This window comes from Larimichthys crocea, unplaced genomic scaffold (assembly GCF_000972845.2).
Source record: "Larimichthys crocea isolate SSNF unplaced genomic scaffold, L_crocea_2.0 scaffold148, whole genome shotgun sequence".
In the NCBI taxonomy this organism is placed as follows: domain Eukaryota; kingdom Metazoa; phylum Chordata; class Actinopteri; family Sciaenidae; genus Larimichthys; species Larimichthys crocea.
The window spans coordinates 1,208,757-1,215,779 of NW_020852030.1; the positions used below are offsets into that span (position 1 = coordinate 1,208,757).

General features: G+C 45.8%; 1 protein-coding gene and 1 long non-coding RNA gene across 2 annotated transcripts in view; one reads left to right on the plus strand and one right to left on the minus strand.

Moving 5' to 3' along the window:
- LOC113744744 (macrophage mannose receptor 1-like) overlaps positions 1-7,023 on the plus strand; it is a 320,504-nt gene that overhangs the window by 307,493 nt on the left and 5,988 nt on the right. The window lies entirely within an intron of this gene.
- LOC113744746 (uncharacterized) overlaps positions 4,780-7,023 on the minus strand; it is a 31,066-nt gene continuing 28,822 nt past the window's right edge. The window contains exon 3 of the long non-coding RNA XR_003461795.1: positions 4,780-4,828. This is a non-coding gene — a long non-coding RNA (uncharacterized LOC113744746). The remainder of the gene's footprint in view (positions 4,829-7,023) is intronic.

Here is a 7,023-nt window from a genome sequence, read left to right on the forward strand (position 1 = left end):
ATATATATATCACAGTATATGAGATATACTCAAGAGATATAAGATACAATACAAGTACATAAATACTGTACTCAGCCTAAAGTACTCAGTTACTTTGCAGCAGTGGAGAACAGAGTCTGTAAATGTTAAATTAATCATTTAATAATCATAAATTAATGAACTGAATTGAAAAGATTATTCACAAATTATTCATAATAATAATACTAACGTTATTTTATTCACTGGAGGCTCCTTCTTGTGTTGCAGGGTCCAGAACTTTATTTTCTTTGCGGCGTCGTGTATTCGGTGCTGATGCAGCTGAAGATGTTTGAAGAGAAACTCCCCCGACACTGTCTGAGTCGTATAACAAGTTTATTACAATAAGTTCAGCATCGTAAAATGTTACTTGGAGAGCTCCCGGCCGAATGATGAGACTTTCTCCAACTATGCGGGACAAGCTCTTTTATACCGTGGAGGTTATACAATACAATACAATACAATACAATACAATACAATACATGCAGTCAGAGTCAACAAGAGTATAAATCAGTGTAAGAGAGGGACAGAAGAAAAGAGAGGCCCCTCTCCCAGGATGCCCTGACAGATGGCCCTTAACGTCTTAACACACACAGGTAAAAACACTGTATGGGACTTGAGCTACCCGATGACTCTCTTACCATATTTTACAACACAATCATCAACACTCCTGACAGCTCTTTGGTTCTTTGGTTCCCCTATCCAAATATCCTTAAAGTCAGGATGGACCACAAACAGTTATCTCAGTGTAAACCATATGCATATAACAGTACTAGCATTAGGATGTAACTATGCATCTATGTGCAGACACCTCAGAGGTTTTATGGTTTGTTCAATCAATCAATCAAGTTTATTTATATAGCCCTTTACAATAGCCAGATAAATCAATACAATTAAATTAAAATACAGATAAAAATTTAAAGTGCTGTAGTTTTTAAAACCTTCCAGAAATAAGACGCAGTGAGTCCACCTGAAGGAACGAACTGCCTGCTCGGAATAAAACGCCAATCTAAAAAAAAGCGTCTTAAGTTTTGATTTAAAAAGGCTGAGATCAGTACTGGTCCGGATGTCGACGGGCAGTTTGTTCCACAGTCTGGGAGGAACGATCGCCCCACTGTTTAAGTCTGGACCTCGGGGCCTCCAGCAGAAGCTGACCCGAAGAGCAGGGCTCTGCCACGATTGCGAAAAGTTCAAATCTCTGCCAAGTAGGCGGGGCCAAGCCATTAATGGCGTTAAAAACAAACAACAGACGTTTAAAATCAATTCTAAAACGGACTGGGAGCCAGTGGAGTGACGCCAGCACAGGGGTAATATGTTCACGTCTGGACGTGCCCACTAAAAATCTGGCAGCAGCGTTCTGCACAAGTTGGAGACGAGCAATAGAAGACTGACTGAGTCCAACATAAGGGCGTGGCAGTAATCCAGCATGGAGCTGATGAAAGCACGGATCGTCCTCAAGATCCTGCCGACTCAGAAAAGACTTTTGAGCTGACGACAGAGCTGATCTGCTTGTTAAACTTTAGCCTGTTATCAAATGTTACTCCAAGGTTGAATATGAAATGGTGTTTGATCAGTGTCCTCTGAATGCAGCCGCTTTGAAGACGAGTTCAGAAAATGACATGACTGACTCAGAAACACTCTGAGCTGAGATGAATTCATCTCTGTCTCTCTGCTCAGGGCGGCCTCAGCGTGTCATCGAGCCGCCCTTTAAGGACCGCCCACAAAATCCTGAAAACTGGTGACAAACTGTTTGAACCTCTGACTCCACATCTCAGCGATAGATCAAGTCTTTTCACGTGTAATGTGTTCTGAAAGAAATCTCAGAAATGACTTCACACAGACGTTGTAGCATACATAACCTGGATTCACCGGGACGATTGTGGATAATAGGAAACAAAAAGAGTAAATGATGTCTGCATGAAAAACCAAAATGATAAAAATGTTGTTCTAAGCGTGATGATAAAGATGTACAACCTGTGAACGTTCAAGGTTTCCCTCCCACATTCAGTCCTAGAGCACGTTTTTCTGAAGTCTGGTGGTCAGTATGGAGCCATGTGGTTCCTCCTGAAACCAGTCTTAAACATACGTGCAGAGACATGAAGGCTGATACAGTTTAATACTAGGATCAGCCAAGCCGTCCTTCTCAGGTGGAAGTTTTAGGCGAGCCTGACCGTCAGATGTCCTGCAGCAAGATGGTGAAGAGCCGTCCAACTCAACCTCAAGTGACACAAGCGTCAGCTGTCATGATCTGAGACTTCGTTCTAAATGTGAATGTTGGCTGTGACATGGCCCTCGTGTCTCTGATGTCCAGCTGGAGCCAGAGACAAACACGAGACGGGGCAGGACCGCCTGTTTTCTCTGTGTTCACGTGTGATGCTGACACAGTTTGATGATGTCTGTCTTTCCTGCTGAGTCACTTCCTAATTTTGGATCCGTCCAGTGTTGACGTGAATTCTAACCAGGTGTAAATAATGATGTATGTAAATATAATACTGATAATACCTCATGCTAACCGTCTAAAACCTGGACCTAGTCTCCGTGACGTCCCCGCAGACTGTCTAAAACCTGGACGTAGTCTCTGTGACGTCCCCGCAGACTGTCTAAAACTGGAACTTAGTCTCGGTGACTCCCCGCAGACTGTCTAAAACCTGGACTGCTATAATACTTAGTTAAAAGTATCCGAGTACTTCTTCCCCTCCACTGAAAAAAAAAAAAAAAAAAAAAAAAAAAAAAAAAAAAAAAAAAAAAAAAAAAAAAAAAAAAAAAAAAAAAAAAAAAAAAAAATAAGATCCTACAAATATAGACTAAAGCCTGGTTCTAGTATCAGGGCAGATCCACCAGGGCAAACATGTCAGAGGGCAACAAACATGTAACTGTATGAGAAACACTGACACCTAGTGGTTACAAGAGGTACGCAACCACACCCCTCCTCCCCAGAGAGAGAGAGACACACACACACCACACAGAAGCACACACACTCCTCACTCACACACACACACACGCACACTCACACCACACACACACACACACACACACACACTCACCACACACACACTCACACACCACACACACCTCTCACCTCACACCACACACACCCTCACACACACACAACTCTCTCTCACCACACACACCACACACACACACACACACCTCACACACACAACACCTCCTCTCACACACACCACACCACTACCACACGCACACTCTCTCCACACACACACACACGCACACACACACACACACTCACACTCTCACACACACACACCCTCACACACACACACACACACACTCACACACACACCACACACACACACACACCGTCCACACACACATACTCTCACACACACATCTCACACACACACACACACACACTCGACACACACACACACACACACACACACACACCCACCAACCACACTCTCTCACACACCCTCACACTCACACACACACACACCACACACACACACACACACACACTCAACACACACAACACACCTCTCACACACACGCGCACACAAAACACACACACACACGCACACACACACACACACACACACACAACCTCTACACACACACTCTCACACACACACACACACTCACACGCACACACACCCCCCACACACACCACACTACCACACACACACACTCCACACACACACACTCACACCACACACACTCCTCACACCCCACACAACACCCATCACACACACACACACACACACACACCGCTCACACACACTCTCACACACACACACACACACACTCACACCACACACACACCACACACACTCCTCACACACACCTCTCACACACACAGACACACACACACACACACTCACCTCCACACACACCTCACACCACACTCTCTCACACACACTCTCTCACACAACTCCACACAACACACACACTCAGTGGTTTCTATCAGTCAGTGTGTGTTTAAAAGCTTTGAGTGTGAGATCTCTTTGTATGATTGTCTGATAACAACACGTTACCCATGGAAAGTTTGAAATGACGTTCTACAGCTGAATATAAACTTCTATTCAGATCATTGTTTTTCCAGACATTGTTCCAGGTCAGCCCTTAAGTTCATTTCGAAAAAAGCAACACATCCTGTTTTGGTCTTACAAGTGTACTGATTTCAGGAAAATAGATTTAGCAAAGCGTTTCTTTCGTCACTTTCCTGGCTGCTAAAGTCGCACTGTGATGTGACGTCCCGTCATGAGAGTACGCTTCACGACGCGTTCTTCACGCTCCAAAATATCAAATCAGTTTTCAGACTCAGTTGATCTGGTGATTCTGCTGGCCCTTTAATTTACTGACAATCTTAAGGTCAACAGTTTTTGTTCCCTGTCAGACCAGTCATATTAAAACCTCCAAAAATCAGGACTTCTGTTTGATGACACGTTATTTTGAGCAGTTTGTTTGTAGACTATCATAAAATCCAAGGTCATCCAGGTGAGAGGGTTCTATACAACTAAAACACAGGAGGTGGATCTCTGAGGAGAGATATACTTTTAAATCGTAGACGTTCAATGGAAACCTCCGATCAAAGTCACATTGCTGCACACGCTGATGAATCCCTTATATAATGAACTCCTCCATCATATATAGAAAGAAAATAACAAGTTTGTATCTGACTGCGGATATACAGTGAGCTGTGACAAAAATATAAACATATAAACAATATCAAACACTTGCCTGATGCTGCCACGATGAGCAGAAGAAGTACGTCATCTTCGTGGCGCCTCTATTCTGTGACTCAGATCGTGACAGTTGAAATATATGATCAGGTTAAAGACGACCTCTGTGTCGTCTGACATATTCAGACAGTAATTTTCATGTTGCAAATCATCATTTATTTTCATTTTTTTGTGTATCTTGTTTTCTCAGACATGCTTACATATTTGTTTGACTCCTCCGGCAGTGGAATGATGGTTTGTTATTTGCAGCCGGTGATATATTCAGGGGTTAAATCAGATTTGGGAGGTGGGGGACCCTAAAGTTCAGTGTAAACCCTGTGCGCTGTGCTGGGCTGATTCACAAAATGTGAGAATCTATTTTATATATCTTACATCAGTCTTAAGACGTGGCGGTCGCGGGGCGGCTGCAGCCTATCCCTCATCATGACGGAGGACAGGAGAGGCGGGGTACACCCTGGACAAATGCCGGCATTCATCCGATCGGAAAACATTCAAATCATTCTGTTGTGTTCAGGTCAAAGCAGCGGTGGAGGAAGTATTCGACCCTTACTTCCTTTAATGGAAAGAGCTGAACTTTCTGGCTATAACACTAAATTATAGCAGATACACTTGAAACTGACGCTGATTCATTTAGGTGGTCAAACACATGGCATGGAGAACGCTGATTATCTTCTGTCCTTGTTCTCCTGAAGGAAACATCAATCAACATGAAACCTTCTAAACGTTTTTTTTCACGTCAGATATTTGTGAACGTTTCCATGAGCCCAACTTTTGATGACATGCATCATGAACATGTACATGCCCTCACAGGGTGTGGTCGAAGGGTCCTTTCAGGAAAGTTTTTAAACATGCAGCCATAGTAAGTAGCGTTGAATACATTGATTTTAGAACAGTCCTGCGGGGACGTCACTGGAGACACGTCCAGGTTTTTTAACAGTCTGTGGATCAGGGGACTGTCCAGGTTAGCAGTGTGGAGTCAAGGACTCAGTACAGGTGTGACCGGGACGGGAGCTCGTCATTTAGACGTTGCGGGGGTGACGTTCAAAGAGACTACGTCCAGGTTTTAGACAGTCTGCTGGGGACGTCACAGAGATGCTACGTCCAGGTTTTAGACAGTCTGCCGGGGACGTCACGGAGGACTTACGTCCGGTGTTAGACAGTTGTCGGGGACGTTCCACGGAACCGACGTCCATGGTTTTAACGGCTGGGGATCACGAGACTCGTCCGTGACGTGAGGACGTAACAAGACTACGTCGTTTTAGCCAGTCTGCGGGAGCCCGGAGACTCCGTCCAGTTTTAGACAGGTGCGTGGGAGTCACAGGAGGACTACGTCAGTTCAGTCTTCGTAGTTACAGAGCACGTCAGGTTTACACCAGTCCCGCGGGACGTCACAGAGACATACGTCCAGTTTAAGACAGTCTTGCGGGACGTCACCGGAGCTCCTCCAGGTTTTTAGACAGTCTGCGGGGACGTCACAGAGACTACGTCCCAGGTTTAGACGTTGCGGGGACGTCACAAGAACTAGTCCAGGTTTTAGACAGTCTGCGGACGTCACGGACTACGTCCAGGTTTTAGACAGTCTGCGGGGAGTCACGGAGACTACGTCCAGGGTTTTTGACAGTTGCGGGGACGTCACAGAGACTACGTCCATGGTTTTTGAGACAGTCTGCCGGGGACGTCACGAGACTACGTCCAGGTTTTAGACAGTCTGCGGGGACGCACGGAGACTACGTCCAGGTTTTAAGACAGTCTGCGGGGACGTCACGGAGACTACGTCCAGGTTTTACAGGTCTGCGGGGACTTCACAGAGACTACGTCCAGGTTTTAGACAGTCTGCGGGAGCTCCAGAGACTAGTCCAGGTTTTTAACAGTCTGCGGGGACGTCAAACAGAGACTACGTCCAGGTTTTAGACAGTCTGCGGGACGTCACAGAGACGCGTCCAGGTTTTAGACAGTCGCGGGGACGTCACGAAGAGACTACGTCCAGGTTTTTAGAACAGTCTGCGTGGGACGTCACAGAGACTACGTCAGGTTTTAGACGTCTGGCGGGGACGTCACAAGAGACATACGTCCAGGTTTTAGACAGTCCTGCGGGGACGTCACAGAGACTACGTCCAGTTTTAGACAGTCTGCGGGGACGTCAAGAGACTACGTCCAGGTTTTAGACAGTCTCGGGGACGTCACGGAACTACGTCCAGGTTTTGTAACAGTCTGCGGGGACGTCACAGAGACTACTTCCAGGTTTTAGACAGTCTGCGGGGTAACGGTCACGAGAGATAAGTCCAGGTTTTAGACGTCTGCGGGGACG